Source organism: Orcinus orca, chromosome 5, assembly GCF_937001465.1.
Source record: "Orcinus orca chromosome 5, mOrcOrc1.1, whole genome shotgun sequence".
In the NCBI taxonomy this organism is placed as follows: Eukaryota; Metazoa; Chordata; class Mammalia; order Artiodactyla; family Delphinidae; genus Orcinus; species Orcinus orca.
The window spans coordinates 30,181,492-30,198,985 of NC_064563.1; the positions used below are offsets into that span (position 1 = coordinate 30,181,492).

The following is a 17,494-nucleotide window of genomic DNA, read 5'->3' on the forward strand; positions in this document are numbered from 1 at the left end:
AACACAGTCTTCAATGTTTATGACATCATACAGAAAATCAGATGGTACAAATCAGGTGCAGTTTTGAAAAGCTAGATATGGAAATTCATAACTGAATAAAGGTCCGTGAAAGCAGATGAGATGTAGATATAGTTGTAGATGAAAGAAAGTGTGTAAATTTTGAATTATTTTAATGGTCTTCCTTTGGGTTATGTGTTTCCTTTGTGGAGTTTCTCAAATTTGGGTCTACATCAGTAAGATATAGGTTTGCTGCAGTTACAAACAACTCCTAAATCTCAGTGGTTGGATATGGCGAAGGTTTATTTCTAGTTCACACTCAGTTGGCTCCTGTCAGCTCTCCAGGTAGCCATCCTTCATGTGTTGTCTCCAACATCCACAGCACTGATCCTTTCTTGTGGTACCTTTACATCAGCATGTGGGAAAGAGGATCTGGAGAAAAACACACTCCATTGCTCTCTCTTCTTTTTTTTTTTTTCCTGACCATGCTGCAGCTTATGGAATTTTAGTTCCCTGACCAGGGATTGAACTCAGGCCTTCATCAGTGAGAGTGTAGAGTCATAACCACTGGACTGCCAGGGAATTCCCTCACACTCCATCTCTTAAATGCTTCCATTGAGAGGTAGCAGATGCCACTTCTGCTCACATTTCCTTGGCCAAGTCAAGCCTTATGGCTCTGCTCAACTGTAAGGATTCCATCTAACTTCAAGGGAGCAGGGAAGTACAGTCCTCCCAAGTGCTCTGCAGGGGAAGAGAACTGGAAGTATTAGCAAGTGGTGGTAATCTCTCCTGAGGGTCTCATACTATTACCAAGGCTGTTGCCCCAGAATCATACTCCTGCCCCTCCCTCAAATGCAAGCCAATTATTCTTATCTAAGTTTCAGGAGGGAGATGCAAAGAGAAAAAAACAAGAACTGGTCAGGCCTAAGATGGTGTAAGATTCGACTTCCAGTAGATCTTCAGCTTCATTATATGCTCATTGTGATGCGGTAGCATGCTCAATGACACAGCCACCAGGCCATGACAGTTGACAATTGCCATGACCACAACCAGAAAAGCCCACACAAGGACTGAAAAGGAGATCTGCATCAGTTCCAGGTCCAAACCACACCCCTGTTCTAGGATAACGCATGAATATTCCTCCTACTCTTTCCAAATCCCTCCCTTTTACTTTTTTTTTTTTAAGGCCTATTCTGTGGACTTTTTTTTTTTAATTAATTTATTTATTTATTGGCTGCATTGGGTTTTCGTTGCTGTACGCAGGCTTTCTCTAGCTGTATTGAGCGGGGGCCACTCATCGTTGCAGTGCCCTGGCCCCTCATTGCAGTGGCCTCACTTGTTGTGGAGCACAGGCTCTAGGCGCGTGCGCCTCAGCAGTTGTGGCAAGCGGGTTCTAAAGCACAGGCTCAGTAGTTGTGGCACACGGGCCCAGTTGCTCCGCGGCATGTGGGATCCTCCCGGACCAGGGCTCGAACCTGTGTCCCCCGCATTGGCAGGCGGATTCCTAACCACTGCGCCACCAGGGAAGTCCCTCCCTTTTACTTTGACCCTCCAATATATTTGGTGTCTCCACCAGAATTGGAATGAGAAGTTGATTTGTGAAGTAGGTTCCTGCTTCTCCATTTTCTGGCTATTGAATAAAGTTTGTGCTCTTCTAGTCTCAGTATAGGTTTCGTTATTGGTTGTGGGAATCTGGTTGGAAAAAGAACCTCCCTGTCTGAGACAAGGCGTCTTGGCCTGGGTTAGGATCCCGGCGCAGGTTCAGTGGACCAACTTGGCAAGAATACCATGCTTCCTGCACTCTAGCTCGTCTTTTTGGTTTTTCAAGTGGCCATGCAAAGGACCCTTGCCTTGGCTGTTTTTTCTGATTGCGATACTCTGGGCCTCCACTCTTTGCCTGGTCTCATCTTCCTTCAGACTGAGGCAAGTTTTCCCTTCCTTAGAGAAACTTGCTTTCTCCTCTCAGTAAATTCCTCCGTTATTACTTACTTTCAAAGTGTCAGGCAGCCCCCCCCCCACCTTATGGCACGTAGGTGTAATTTGCAGTTAATCATGAGCTGACTTCATTAATGACTGTTTCTTCCTTTGCAGCAGATGCTGTATGAATCATGTTGTTTTGCTCACCCCCATATCACCACCATTTACCAGTGCCTGGGACTGTTGCTGGTGAATGAAGAAGAGAATATTCTCAAGAGTCTGGGACAATTTTTTTTTTTTTTTAACCCTCTAAACAGTCTGTGTATTATTGGAATTTAAAAACACTGTCTTCTATGAATTTCTCTCGGTATCTATTAAGGAGACACTTGACAAAAACTTGCTGATTTCATTGTGGAAGTTCTGTCCAGATGGAACATCCCTGAACCCTCTGAATATGTAAATCTTTTTTTTAAAAAATAAATTTATTTAGTTTTGGCTGCGTTGGGTCTTCATTGCTGTGCGCGGGCTTACTCTAGTTGTGGCGAGTGGTGGGCTACTCTTTGTTGCGGTGCGTGGGCTTCTCATTGCAGTGGCTTCTCTTGTTGCAGAGCATGGGCTTCAGTAGTTGTGGCATACAGGCTCAGTAGTTGTGGCTTGCTGGCTTAGTTGCTCTGTGGCATGTGGGATCTTTCCAGACAGGGCTCGAACCCGTGTCCCCTGCTTTGGCAGGTGGATTCTTAACCACTGTGCCACCAGGGAAGTCCCCAGAATGTGTAAATCTTGATCCTTGTAAGAGAAACATTTATCCACCCCTTGACCAATCTGGGGGATTGAGGACTAGGAGTCATTTCACATTTTGCTCTTGTCCCCAGAATGTGTAAATCTTGATCCTTGTAAGAGAAACATTTATCCACCCCTTGACCAATCTGGGGGATTGAGGACTAGGAGTCATTTCACATTTTGCTCTTGTCCCCAGTCTTTCAAATTGGGCGATCCAGGTTTCTGTTTTCCAGAGCCATCCTGTACCTGCTATTTTCCCCATTCATTTGCATATGTATTTCAATCCTGCTCTAGACATGTGAGCTGGGCTTGACTGAAGTATCAAAATTTGCTACAGGGATTTCCCTGGTGGTCCAGTGGGTAACACTCTGTGCTCCCAATGTAGGGGGCCCGGGTTCCATTCCTGGTCAGGGGAACTAGATCCCCCATGCTGCAACAAAGATCCCACGTGCCACAGCTAAGACCCAGAGCAGCCAAAATAAGTAAATAAATAATTAAATATATTTTTTAAAGTTGCTACAAAAAGTCAAACTGTCTCTTCTACTTACATTTTGAAATATTGACTTGATTAAAAAGCAGAAGTAAAGTCAACTCTTTGGTTTGGTGTTTGCTTAAAGGAAAAAAGGCTCTAATGAAGCTCATTTTTTAGCTAAAGGAATTCCCTTTGAAGTTAGGGCTTTATTTTGCAAATATAAGGCTCTGTGAGCTACCACAGGAGCTGAGTATAGGCTCTCCAATAAAATTTCAGTAGTGGGTGAATCAGGGTGAAACTGTAAATAGGCCACTGGCCAGTTTGAGACATTTCTGCCTCTGATGCCTTCTTAATGGGCCAGAAATTTCTGGGTTCCAGCTCTTCAAGGTAGCAGGTTATTTAAAATGTTAATTTAATTACATTGCATCCTTTTTTATAGAAACAGGTTAAACTGCAGTTTCAGGTGGCTTGTCCACAACAAAAAACAGGGCAGAGCCTTTGTTGATAAAGAGCTCACATTCCACAAGGCAGAGTCACACCCAAACCTCTTGGGAACCAGGGGTACAATCTTTGATCCAGCTAACACTGCATACCAGAGCTAATTGGTTTTAAAAGTGCCTGATTTATTATTTTTCAACATTCAACTTATATTTCTTTAGTGAATGACACCATTCTAGACTTGCAAGTTAATAAGGCTGAAGACAAATTGCACTTAACATACAGTGTGATAAGCATTCTCAATTTGCGAGGCTAGTCCTTGAGTGTCCTTCCTGTCCTTCTAGTGCACCCATTGCCTCACTGGCTCCCTTACTAGGGCTCCACCCCTTCCTTTCTTGTTTTTTGCCTCTCCTTACTCAATGATGGTCAAACTTCTGGCTAAATTACAACTCTTTTATATGCTTTCTCTATACATATATTTATCTATCTATATTTATATAATAGGTAATATGTGAGCATGATAAAATTTCAAATAGCATAAAAGACAATAACCATAAAAATTAATTCTCCCTTCCACTCTTGTTTCCCAACCTCTAGTTCTCCTTTTCCCAGGCAACCACTGATAGTTTCTTCTGTCTTTCTGATAATAATCTATGCATATACAAATCGTAGCTGACTTTACTGTTCTGCATCTTGCCTATTTCATTAAATAATATTTTGGAGATTGTTCCAGATCAGTTCATATAGAAACACCTCATTATTATTTTTTTTAAAATAAATTTATTAATTTTATTTATTTATATTTGGCTGCGTTGGGTCTTTGTTGCTGTGCGCAGGCTTTCTCTAGTTGCAGTGAGTGGGGGCTACTCTTTGTTGCGGTGCGCGAGCTTCTCATTGCAGTGGCTTCTCTTGTTGCGGTGTGCAGGCTTCAGCAGTTGTGGCTCACAGGCTCCAGAGCGCAGGCTCAGTAGTTGTGGTGCACGGGCTTTGTTGCTCCGCGGCATGGGGGATCTTCCTGGGCCAGGGCTCGAACCTGTGTCCCCTGCATTGGCAGGCAGATTCTTAAACAGTGCGCCACCAGGGAAGCCCCTGCCTCATTATTTTTACAGTTGTATACAGTCACATAATTCAGTTATGACCCGTGTGTATGTATGTGTGTGCTCACCTGTGTGTGTAATTGTTTTATTGAATTTCCCTTCAAAGCCTTATATATATCTTACTTTGCTTTCCAGGAGAAGGTGTCTTGTTCCCCCTGAGTCCCCTCTGTCCTCCACTGCCTTTCACTTTCTGTCTCCTTTCTCCTAAGGTTCCTGGCCTTGATATGTATATATGTGTGTGTGTGTGTGTGTGTGCGTGTGTGTGTGTGTGTGTGTGTGTGTGTGTGTGTGCCTTTTTGAAGTGGTCTTTGAAGGCAGTTGGGGAAGAGGAGGAGAGAGAGGCAGCATGCCAATAGCTATGGCAGGACAGGATGTTTGAGGCTTTGTTGGCTCTCTCTGATATGGAGACGAGCATCCAGGCCTCCTCCTTCAGAATTTGGGGATGGTAAGTAACTTGTTCTAGGACTCTGTGCAACTCTTTTCATCTTTAAGGGCTTAGATTTCTCCCTGTGTAAGGTGAGTAGGCTATACAATGTAATTTCTAAGTCTCCAAGCTCCAAGCTCTAAAATTCTAAGAAAATAAGCTCTCAAGTATTCTGCTGGTGGGAGTGTAAAGGGTACATCCCAGAGAGAGGGCAATTTGGCAATATCCTTCAAAATTACAAATACCTATACCTATTGACCAAATAATTCTACTTCTAAGGATTTATTCTGTGGTTACACTTGCATATGCACAAAATGTTATAAATTCAAGGTTGTTCATTGCAGCATTGTTTGTATATCAAAAAATTGGAAATAGTCTAAAAATATTCATCAATAAGGGACCAGATAAATATAGTATTGATATATCCTTACAATGGAACATTATATAGCCTGAAAATAAATGCAGATACAATGAAATACTGTATCACAATGAGAATGAGCAAAATACAGTTATATGCAGTAGTGTATGAATATCAAAACAATGTAGAGGAAATGTAGGGCAAAAGAAGCCAAACTCAAAAAGAGCACACACTGTATGAATCTGTTTAATTAAAGTTCAAAAACAGGAAGAAGGAATCTCTAGTGATAGAGATTGTGGTAACCCTTGGGGGTAGGGCAGTGACTGAAAGGGATCACAAGTGGGTTCTGAGATATTTGTCATGTTCTCTATTGATTTGAGAAGCAATTACACAGGTGTGTTCCGTTTGTGAAAATTTATGACGTGGGCAGCTTTTTCTATTCTGTATAGCAGTAACAATGTAAAAGAATAGATAAACTCTATAAGCACTGATATCAAACAACCTGATAGATATTATGTGGAAAAAAACCCAAGCATGAATCAAACACTTCCATATGTGTTAAAAATGGAGAAATAGGGCTTCCCTGGTGGCGCAGTGGTTGAGAGTCCGCCTGCCGATGCAGGGGACACGGGTTCGTGCCCCGGTCCGGGAAGATCCCACATGCCGCGGAGCGGCTGGGCTCGTGAGCCATGGCCGCTGAGCCTGTGCGTCCGGAGCCTGTGCTCCGCGACAGGAGAGGCCACAACAGTGAGAGGCCTGCGTATCGCAAAAAAAAAAAAAAAAAAAAGGAGAAATATACCTGTACTTGCTTATAAATGTATACAATACGTCTGGAAAGATGCTCAAGAAGCTGACAACTTTGGTTGTGAAGAGCGAGTAATAGCTGAGAGAGAGACTTTTACTGAACGTTCAGTTGTACATTTTGGATTTCAAATCATGCATATTTACTACTTATAAAATGAAGAGGAAGCACTCAAATTCTAAAAAGGAAAAATAAAAAATGTTTGTGAGCCTAGGAAATTCCCAGAAGTAAGGAAGTACTCATAAGTAAGAAGAAGGAAAAAAGGGGGAAAACACCCCCTAAAAAACACCAAAAGATTATGCATTGAATGTATAACTCAGAACTCAGTAGTGGGGAAGTAGAGAACATTTGAATCTTCTAAAATTGAACAGATAGAACCTTTTCTTTATGTTCACCACTTTAATCATGATTTAAAAACTAGTCACAAGTATTTTTTTTCTTTAAAGCTGTATTTATTAAATGCATAATACATAGAATTTTTTTCACATCTTTATTGGAGTATAATTGCTTTACAATGTTGTGTTACTTTCTGCTGTACAACAAAGTGAATCAGCTATATGTATACATATATCCTGATATCCCCCAAACAATGGTTTTAACAGTAAGATATCAAATATCTATAAAGACATTTCAGCCCTCTGAGCTATCCAATGTGATCAGCCTAGTGTAAATTCTTCAATCCCTTTCTCTATGCCCCCATGGATATATCTATAAATGGTCAGCAATATACTAACAGGATCATACCACTCTTTATCCCTCTTCAGTTTGCATTTTCAGTTTGCATTTTCCACTTTAGCAATATATCAAGGACATCCCTCTAGGTCAATACAGATAGGTCTAACTAATTTTCATCATTGATCAGTGTATAATATTGCAGAGTATGGAGGGAGTACAATTGGTTCATATATTCCATTACCTATGGACAATCACATTGTTCCTATTTTGTTTGTGTTTGTTTTGCACTTCATGTAACACAATAAGCATCTGTGTTAGTTTCCTGTGGTAACCACAAACTGAGGGGCTTAAAATAACAGAAATTGATTCTTTCCCGGATTTGGAGTTCCAAGTCTGAAATCAATATGTTAGCAGGCTCTGCAAACCTGTTCTGTGGCCCCCTCCTAGCTTCTGGTAGCTGCCAGCAATCCTCAGCATTCTTTAGCTTGTACATGCATCATTCCCAACTGCCTCATTCTTCACATCCCCTTTATCTCTGTGTCTCTATCTCAAATCTTTCTCTGCCTTTCTCTTGAAAGGATGCCTGTTATTGGATTTAGGGCCCACCCCAAATCTAGGATGATCTCATTTCAAGATCCTTAACTTAATTACATCTGTAAAGATCCTTTTCCCAAATAAGGCTATGCTCACAGGTTCCAGGTGGGCTTCTTTTGGAGGGCCAACATTCAACCCACCACAGCATCCTTGGATCCATCCTTACAATTAGTATTTTCTTTAGTTTTTCTATAGGGCAGAGTTAATGCGTTTTTGGGCCAATGGATAGGTATATGTATTTTAAATTTAAATAGGTATTCTCAGATTACTCCTAGAAAGTTGTGGCATTTACACTCCCATCAGAGCTTGTTTCCTATGTATCGATTGGTCTTGTTAATGTTTGCCAGTCTAATGAGTGAAAAATGGATTACTCTTTTAATTTGCTTTCTCAATAGAGACTCTTTTATGTTAGAGATATAATGTGTTTGCCATATGTTTTGTGCAGTTCTATTCTGTCTATTGTTTTTTGTTTTAACTTGTCTTAGTGTGATGTTATGCAAAAGTTTCAAAATATTTAGGTAGAAAATTTTTTTTCTTTGATGATTCTGAGCTTCCTGTCTTGCTTAAAGTTTCCCCTCGCTAAAGTTATATTACTATTCTTTAAAAAATTTCCTCTAAGTCTTTGTTTTGTATATTTTTAAGTCTAACTCTTCTGGAACATATTTTTGAATATGGTATGGCTCTAGATTTATTATGAATAGTCAATTAAATCAGGATCCTTGATCAAATAAACTATTCTTTTATCACAGGCTTGTTTGCCACCTTTGCTTTATATTAGGTTTACCTGAGATTCCATCCCAGACTACTCAACTATTTGCCTGAGCTATTACAGTAGCAATAAGTTACAATAACCTTACAATATAGTAGCTTTACAATAAGTTAAATTTTTGGTTTTCAGTAAGTGAAATTGAAGTGTGCCATTAAGAAAGAGGACCATGAGATTTCCCAGTTGAGGTCAAAAGATAACAGGAGATAAGGTATGCGAACAGGGCTGGGTAAACTGTAAGCCTCTGCAGATAAATGTTAATTATCGCAAAAATGAACACACAGAAAAAGAATCTTGGGCTTGGAATGCTGGACTTTTGCTTTATAACCAGTGCAGGCATTGAAGGGCCAGCTGTGGGTCAGCCGACCTAGCGGCCCCACCCCCAGAAGAGGAGTGACACGGGGGGAGGGAAAAGCAAAGTGTAGGGCCCAGGAACCGAGATATCAGTTCTGAGTCGCAGAACTGGGGAGAGTGGCTGTGAAGGGAAGGCCGGCAAGGAAACTAGGAGCAGAGAAATCTCTCGGAGGCGGCTACGAAGGCCGGGGCAGGTGGTGGATCTCTCCTGAAAGCGGCTTGCTGGGGATTCCCGATTCCGGGTCCTCCGGGAGCCTCAAAGAGGAGCTGCCGCACAGCAGCGCCGCTGCTGGGCGGGCAGCCGTAGAAATCTAGGCGACGGTTCAGCCTCCCAGCAGGCACCAACCGGAGAGGACTAGGCGGCGGTTCCCCTCCCAGCCGCGACCAACTCTGCCCCGCCCAGCCCGCAGACCTGGTATTGGCCGGAGCGGCTCGAGGGGCGGGGCGAGGGCTGCTGGGAGGCGGGCCCTTGAGGCGGGCGCGCGCGCACGCGCTCCATCGGCGGCGCGCGCGTGCTCCGTCGGTCGGTGCGGCGGCGGCGGCGGAGCTGGCCATGGCCATGGGCGACGGGCTGGTGTAGCGCCGCGCGGGGCAGGCGGGTGGCAACTGAGAGAGACGGGCATGGGAGCGCCGCAGCTGGACGGTCGCGGTGGCCTGGGCTGCTAACTGCGCCCCTGGAGCCGAGAGCCGGCGGCGGCGGCGGAGCGCCGGGCAGGTGAGTGCAGTGGAGCGGGACCCGGATGCGGCGCGGCTGAGGGGCGGCGCGGTCGCGGCGGGCCTCTGAGGTGCCCCCGCGCGGGCCGGCGGCGCGCTCTTGCCCGCCACAGCCTGCGGCGCCGGCGACTGAGTGGCCGCTCCGCGCTTCCTGCCGACGCGGAGGACGCCGGCCCGCGGGGGTGCCTCGCTAGCCTGCGGCCCTCCCGGGGCTCTCCAAGGTGAGCGGCTCTCCCCGGCCTCCGGGCGGCAGGGACGCGGCCCTTTGGGTTGCGTTCCTGAGGGGCGTCTGGGGAGAGGCGGCGTCCTCGCCCCTTGTGTCTTTGCGGACACCCGCGAGCTCCTGATCCTCAGATACCTTTTTGCCGAGGGTGTATTTTAGGGGCGGGGATCCTGGACTGTTGGGATAGGGTCGTGTTTTCAAATCCCGGCGCCGCCACTGAGCAGCCCTGGGGCCTTGGGCCAGAGTATACGGATTTGTTAGTGGGAATAATTATACGTACTTCACAGGGTTGTTGTGTAGCTAGGACAGGATGATGTACATGACCGAAAAACGAGTGCTTGGTCAGTGGTAGGCTGTTAAGAGTAACTCTGCTGCAGCATCTTCCCTTGTTAGCTATTGCTGATTCTTGGCTGCGGGTGTACTTTTCGGGGGCATTTATTTCCGAAGCGCTTTGATGTTGCAGTAACCTCCACTGGAGTTGTTTAATACAGGAGCCTGTTATCTTAACAGTGACCAAAATACGAATCCTATAGCCTCATCCTAGAATGCTGGAGTCTCTCTTTTTTTTTTTTTCTAAGGCTGCCTTGGAATACCTGTCTCAGGTAGCGACTGGGAATTGCTGTTTAAATAAAACAGCGAGTTTTAGGATTCGCTTCAGATGCAAGGTGGTGGGACATATCAGACTTGAAGTGCTTTGCTGTTTAAATAATCTTAAGTGACACTTAAACTGTCACTTGTTACAGAGTATAAGCAGAGAAGAATATGGAAACAGACTCCTTTTTTTGCATTGCTACATACGAAGGGAGTGACAAGTGCTTTTGTAAACATCATCGTGGGCAGTGTTATTTCTGGTGAAGTCATCATAGTTAAATTAGATGAGTACTTATTTTGAAGCACTGAATGGGTGTTTGGAAATATGATTCCTAATAAAATCATCTCCAACGAGTCAGAATTCTCAGCAGTTCATTAATCATTTGGGGATTTTTAGGTTACACTGTAAGATTTTTATGGTAAAAGCAGAACTGCTTAAGTCATGATAAAGTAGCATAGGAAAGGGTGGTCAGGATAAAGATCTTAACCTAGTTCCAGAGGCAAGTGTGGAACAAAGTAAAAATCTTAAGCTTTAAAACTGGGATTGTATTCACTAAAGCAAAAATGACTGAAATCAAAAAACTTTTTTGTACAACCCCTGATTCACATCCTAATGAGGGTCTTCTACCTTCAGAGTGGTTTTTTTTTTTTTAAAATTTAATTTTATTTTTGGCTGCGTTGGGTCTTCGTTGCGGTGTGCGGGCTTCTCATTGTGGTGGCTTCTCTTGTTGTGGAGCACGGGCTCTAGGCGCGTGGGCTTCAGCAGTTGTGGCTGGCGGGCTCAGTAGTTGTGGCTCTCGGGCTCTGGAGTGCAGGCTCAGTAGTTGTGGCCCATGGGCTTAGTTGCTCCGCAGCATGTGGGATCTTCCCGGACCAGGGCTCGAACCCATGTTGCCTGCATTGGCAGGTGGATTCTTAACCACTGCGCCACTGGGGAAGACCCACAGTGTTTTTTAGAAGTGGAGAAAATCGAGTTGGGTTTTGATTTATTGCCTTTTTTCACCTCTTGTCTGTATTTCTTAGTTTTCTTAGAGACTCATCCATAAAGGTTTTTGATCCAACTTGCTTTGTGAATGTAAACAAAATACATAGAAAAAAATTAAAAATTAACCTTGTAATCTAAATTATCTTCTTCCTTGTAGTCTCATTGTGTTCTTCCTAGATTATAACCTTCCCTGTTGTCTCACTGGTGAACCCAACAGTAGAAGCGCTGCTAGCCACTGTGAAAAAGGCTAGGGGTCAGAAGTCACACCTTGGCTCTTAGGCCTGGTCCTGGGTCCCAGGTAGCTGAGACTTTGGGGATGTCGCCCAGTCTTTCTGGGCCTCAGTTTTTTTTTTTGTTTGTTTATAGAATTTGAGAGTGTGTGGCCAGCAGGATGGGAGAGTGGTGGTGGATTAGAGTATCATATTATATAAAGGAACCTTCCAGGATACTCCACTTTTATGGTTTTCCTTCTCTTCACTCTGTTTCTCTATCTCTTTTGTTGACTTTTCCTTCTCTTTGTGAATTCAGAACATCCTAATGCCTAAGGGTGTCCAAGCCCATCCCTCTACTTTTTTCTACCTGTATTCTCTCTGAGTGATCTCATCAAGTCCTGTGGTTTAAATACTGTCACCGTGCTGTTGACTCTCAGATTTTTCTCTCCAGTTCTGAACTTCACATTTCGTCTACCTGCCTACATATCTTCACTTCATTTGTCTATCTTAAACTTGACGTGTTCAAAGTGGAGCTCTTGATTTCCATTCTTCAACCTGTTCCTTCCCCAGCAGTCTGCATTTCATAAGAGCACCCCTCTACCCCCCTGTTCCACCTACTTAAGTGAAAAATCTGGTGGTCATCCTTAATTCAACGCTTTGCCTCACTCCTCCCCCACTTCCCCACACAACCAGTCCTTCAGCAAACACTGTTGATTTTGCCTCCAAAATGTATCCCGAATATATTTACTTCACTTTATTTTTTAAAAATATTTATTTACTTTTTGGCTGTATCGGGTCTTAGTTGTGGCACATGGGCTCAGTAGCTGCAGAGTGTGGGCTTAGCTGCCCCGTGGCATGTGGGATCTTAGTTCCCCTGACCACGGATTGAACCGGCGTCCCCTGCATTGCAAGATGGATTCTTAACCACTGGACCACCAGGGAAGTCCCTACTTCACTTTATTTTTATTGTCACCACCCCAGTTTTTCCTAGGTAGTAGCTTCTTAACTAGTCTCCTTGCCTCTGGCCTTGCTCTCCTACAGTCCATTTTCAGACAGCAGTCAGAATGATCTTTACTTACTCTCCTGCTCCAGGGGCTTCTTATTGCACTAAAAAGTAAGTCCAAACTCTACCTGCATTATCAGCTAATTGTCTTCCTTATTTTCTTGTTTGTTTATGGTCTTTTCCCTCCAACATATTATAAACTCTCTGATGGAAGGGACTTGGTCTTCCCTGGGGTATTCTCAGTAACCAGAACAGTGTCTGGAAAATTTAACTAATGTTGAATGAATGAATGTGTGAATGAAATACATTATAAAATCTTCCGATTCCAAGTATAACATGTACTGAACACACTTGACCCTTTTTTGGTCCCAGATTTGTGCAAATGAGGAAGTGATCACAGGGCCTAGAGTTATTCTATTAGTTATTCTATTAATTCTATTCTATTAGTTATTCTATTCCTTACTTTCTCAGTCTTCATTAAGGTACTGTACCTCCTGAAAAGGCTAAGCATTTAGACGTCAAGCCGTTAATAACAAAAACAAATGTGGATTTTGTTCATTGTATACTGGATCATTAGTATTTTTGTGAATAAGAAGCCATACAAGTTTTCCAGCCTTGTTTTGTTCTTTAGAAGCGTTGAATTTTGGTCTTGACTGGAGGGGACTGGTTCTATAGAATGTGGTAGTTTAATCCAGTATTGCATACCAAATCCTATAGGGTAGCAGTTGCAATTTTTACAGAGAACAGGTGTGTTTATTTATTTCAATTACATTATTTTTTAAAAATCTGAGCCCCCCCCTTGTGTGCATTTATGTAAATATCCTCTGAACCATTTGATTCAGTTATCATATCTTAACCATATCTTGGAGAGATAAGTGCCTATCATTTGGCTTCTGCTAACTGCTCACTTGCAAGCCTTGTCATGTTGTAGAAAGAGGCAAATAATTTAGGATTTTCCCCCTGCCTGAGACTGAAGCCCCAAAGACCATCTAGTAGGTTTGTGAAGAAAGAAGGGTATGGAAAAATCAAGGTGTAGAATTCCATTGTCAGAGTAGATAATAGGAAAAAGATACGTTGGAGAAGGAAATCCTAGACTAGAAGAACAATACTGGAAATTTAGTAGAAGAGAAGAAAAGGAAGATAAAGGAGAATATTATAGATTTTCAGGCTTGTGTGGGGCAACTTTGCTTCTCACTCCTTTTACCTTCTCATCTCCCTCTCCAAATTTTGACACTTTTTTTTTCCCTCTGCCTTCTCTCCACTGCCTGATTTGTATGGGCTATTTTTCTAAGGAGTGCCTATGTGCTTTTGGTAGTTTGATGTCTGCTGGGACACCTTGTGTGAAAGGATACTATCCTTTCTTGAAGAGGCCTTTCTGCTTTCTCATAATCAAAGTCTGGCTTCCTGTATTTTCCAGCCATTGGGTCCAGCTTTACCCTTTGGAGTGATTCTAAACTGGTGTACTTCCTTTTTAAGTTGTTCTCTCATATATTCCATGGTAACCTTTATGTTATCATCTCCAGGTTAAATAATCCTGAGTCACAAGCTTCCAGTTGAGAGAGGAAAAATGAAAGGTATTAGATGTATGGTTGGGTGTGTCTAGTGTGTTACCTACCAGTTGCTCTGATAATGCAGATTGCGTATCTCTAATTTAGACCTTTCTTTTTCTGAGTTGATAGTTTTTTTTTTTTTAATAAAAAAGGCATTTCTAAAAGGAGAGTGACCTTGAATATTAAAATTTTACAAAAACTTTTTCATGTACAGTCCTATGAGTTTTAACACATGCCTAGATTCTTGTAACTATCACCACCATTAACAATGTACAGAATAATTCCAACACCCCAAAGAATTCCCTCATGTTACCCCTTTGCGGTCAGCCTCCCCTTCATTTTTAACACTTGGAATTATTTTTTTATTTTTTGGCCACCACGCGGCTTGTAGGGTCTTAGTTCCCTGACCAAGGGTTGAACCCAGGCCCTTGGCAGTGAAAGCGCAGAGTCCTAACCACTGGACCGCCAGCGAATTCCCTGGATTTATTTGTTTTTTTAAAGGGAAAGTCTCTCATGCATAGAATATGTTAGAACTTGGAATAAGTGGATAATTGATCAACCTAATTGTTGGTTTTCTTTTAGAAATATAAATGAAAGAATTCCAGTCTTCAACATAACGGGTTTACATGCAATAAAGCAATAAACTTTGTAGATGGAGGAATGTTTAAAAGGCTTTAAATTAAAAAAAAAATTATTGTATAACTTCTGGAACCTGTCAAGTGAGGCAAATCCCATGATGTCAAGTTACAATAGGGAGCATCTAACAAAGAAATTTGGAGGCGAAGTCTGTGATAAAATCATAAAGGATGGCATAACATATCTTCTCATGTGTCTTTGATAAACCCAGAATCCCATTTACTGCAATCGCAGGGTAAGCTAGGGTAAACTGGAGATTAATTTTTGCCAAGGATTATGTTATGAAGTCTCAGCTTTTCTCTCTTCTCTCTCTCTAGCATTGTCACCTCTGCTAGACTATCCATTTTATTCCAGCACTTAGTTGTTTCAGGTATTCAACCCTCCTAGGGTTTGAGGGAAAGATGTGCTATCTTTATAGCTATGGTGTATTGCAAAGGTAGCTTTCCATTATTCGTTTAACTTTTTTCCAGCCTAAAGCAGTCAATAATTTAGAAATTCCCTCATTTCCTCAAAAAATTTACACATCCTTCCCCTGAGTCCTGGCTCCATGATCTATCTTTCCCCCACTTCTTCACCAAGAATGTATATTTCCTTATTTTCTTGATTATTTAAAGTAGGTCACCTGAGGTTATTATCGGTTGAGCCTTTAATAGGGGGAATTTACCGCCAAAATAAAGAAAGTTAATCTGGCAGTCCCCTGTGTTGTGGTATTGTTAGAGCACAGGTCAGCAGCTCACAATCCCCTACTGCAAACCCTGGAGGGACTGCTGCATCCCTGACCCTGTAGCTTGTCTCCTGCTGCTCTGGCCACTTGGGAGACCACCGGGCAAATGCTCATTTGCCTTCAATGGAAATGCGAACCTGATTATCCATGCCTTCAGGAGGAGGATTATGTGGATTAAAAGAAATCCATGGGTAATCCAGAAGCTTTATTTAAACTGCAGTTTAACCACATTCCTGACCATAGTTTTTCTTTGCATTTCTAATAACTAATTTATAATATTTACCAATTTCATGTTTACCTCTTTGTACCGTTTAGAAGTAATGGTAGTTATGAAGTAGAGAATATGTGGGAAGGGACAAAGGAGTTAGATAATCTACAGGCATTGCCCCACATAACTTGGTGTTGACTGGATGGTTTAACCAGTAAGGTTTAGTAATGCTTACTAGACCTTGAAGCCCTGAATTCCATGAATTCCTTACCTGCTGAGCCACTGGAAGAAATTTGAGGTGACTGTCAACAAGAGGCCAAACTCCATTTTGAGACATTTGTACTTTGCTAGCTTAAATGATTGAGCTTTTGTGATTTAAATGAGTATTGCAGATTGTCAGAATTATAAATTTACTGCAATTTGAAGTTCTCTTTAATGTTTATTTAATCACTTAACCTGTTAAACATTTTCATAGGAGTTAAAATGAAGACCTATTTGAAATAGAGGTGCTCATTTCTTGTAGCCAGGCCGCTATTTACTACCTCTGACATGTTACTTACATGTAGTTACACAGTAACTAATTTCTATTAAATAGTTGAAATATGGTCATTTAAAATTGCTTATTCTTGAACTACTGATTTAGTGTAGATCTTGTATTTAGATATCATACTATTAAAATCAGTGTTTTCCTCTGACTTTATAAATCAATACAAATTGCTGCCCTTATGTTATCTGAACACAAATTTATTTAAAACTTATTTCTGCAGTTGTATATTTTCAAAAGTTAGGTTCCATGTTTATCAGCTACATGGACATCATTCCTCCAATGAGATTCATTGTAGTTAATTATTAGAGGCATGTCCTGGGGAAAACCAACTGGAATTCTCTTAACACACTTGTTTTTTGCACTGTGAGCCTAAGGAAACATCCATAGAAGATGGTTGTTGATTTTGGACAATGTTATGATCAATTATAATTATTTTATTTTTGTTCTTTTGATGGCTGTGGAAATTTCACATTTTCATTGGAAATCATTAGTTCTTAACTCTTGATGTACTTTACTCAACATTCCATTATTAAATTATTAAAATTTTCCCTAACTGAGAGGCTTCTGGGTTTTAGATTCTCATTCTACCTACAAGGAATGTCTACTCTGTGTGTGTGTGTGTGTGTGTGTGTGTGTGTGTGTGTTATAGAGAACTATATATTGCTGTACCAACCAGTAACAATTGTTTTACCTTTAACTTATGAAGAATTTACTATCTTCTCCTTGAGAGCCAGGCAATTATTTTTTAATCAGTGACTTCTTTAATTCTATGTATTCTATTGTTACCTGCTTCCTTTTATCAATATGTTCTTTTGTCATTTAAAGCTGTGACTGTCAATATAGCCTATTAGAAAAACTCCTCTGTGTGATTTACTATATAGGATTAAACTATAACCAAAGTTAACATTATTGAATGCTCACCTATGTGTCAGATTATACTAACTCCTCTTTGTGCATTATTCATTTTATCTTCATAACAAACTTGTAATGAAGGTACTAATGATACCCTCATTTAAGAGATGAGGAGGGCTCCCCTGGTGGCGCAGTGGTTGAGAGTCCGCCTGCCAATGCAGGGGTTCCGGGTTCGAGCCCTGGTCCGGGAAGATCCCACATGCCCCGTAGCAGGTAAGCCCGTGTGCCACAACTGCTGAGCTCGCGAACCACGGCTGCTGGGCCCACGTGCCACAACTACTGAAGCCTGTGCCTAGAGCCCGTGCTCCACAACAAGAGAGGCCACTGCAATGAGAAGCCCACGCAGCGCAACAAAAAGTAGCCCCCGCTCGCCGCAACTAGAGAAAACCTGCACACAGTAACAAAGACCCAATGCAGCCATAAATAAATAAATTTATTAAAAAAAAAAAAAGAGATGAGTAAACTGAAACTTTGGGAAGTTAACATGCCAGGTGGCACACAGCTTTTAAGTGGGA

At 42.1% G+C, this 17,494-nt stretch overlaps 1 protein-coding gene across 6 annotated transcripts in view; it reads left to right on the forward strand.

Annotated features, from left to right (window-relative positions):
* Window positions 1-9,178: 9,178 nt before the first annotated feature.
* Window positions 9,179-17,494, forward strand: part of PIK3CB (phosphatidylinositol-4,5-bisphosphate 3-kinase catalytic subunit beta) — a 190,824-nt gene continuing 182,508 nt past the window's right edge. The window contains exon 1 of one of the 6 annotated variants that reach the window (XM_004278966.4): window positions 9,179-9,389. The gene's annotated coding sequence lies outside the window, so the exon portion shown is untranslated. Of the gene's footprint in view, window positions 9,399-9,462; window positions 9,610-17,494 lie in introns of those variants that run through there. The other 5 variants (XM_049710091.1, XM_049710090.1, XM_049710093.1 and 2 more) reach the window with 5 other exon arrangements.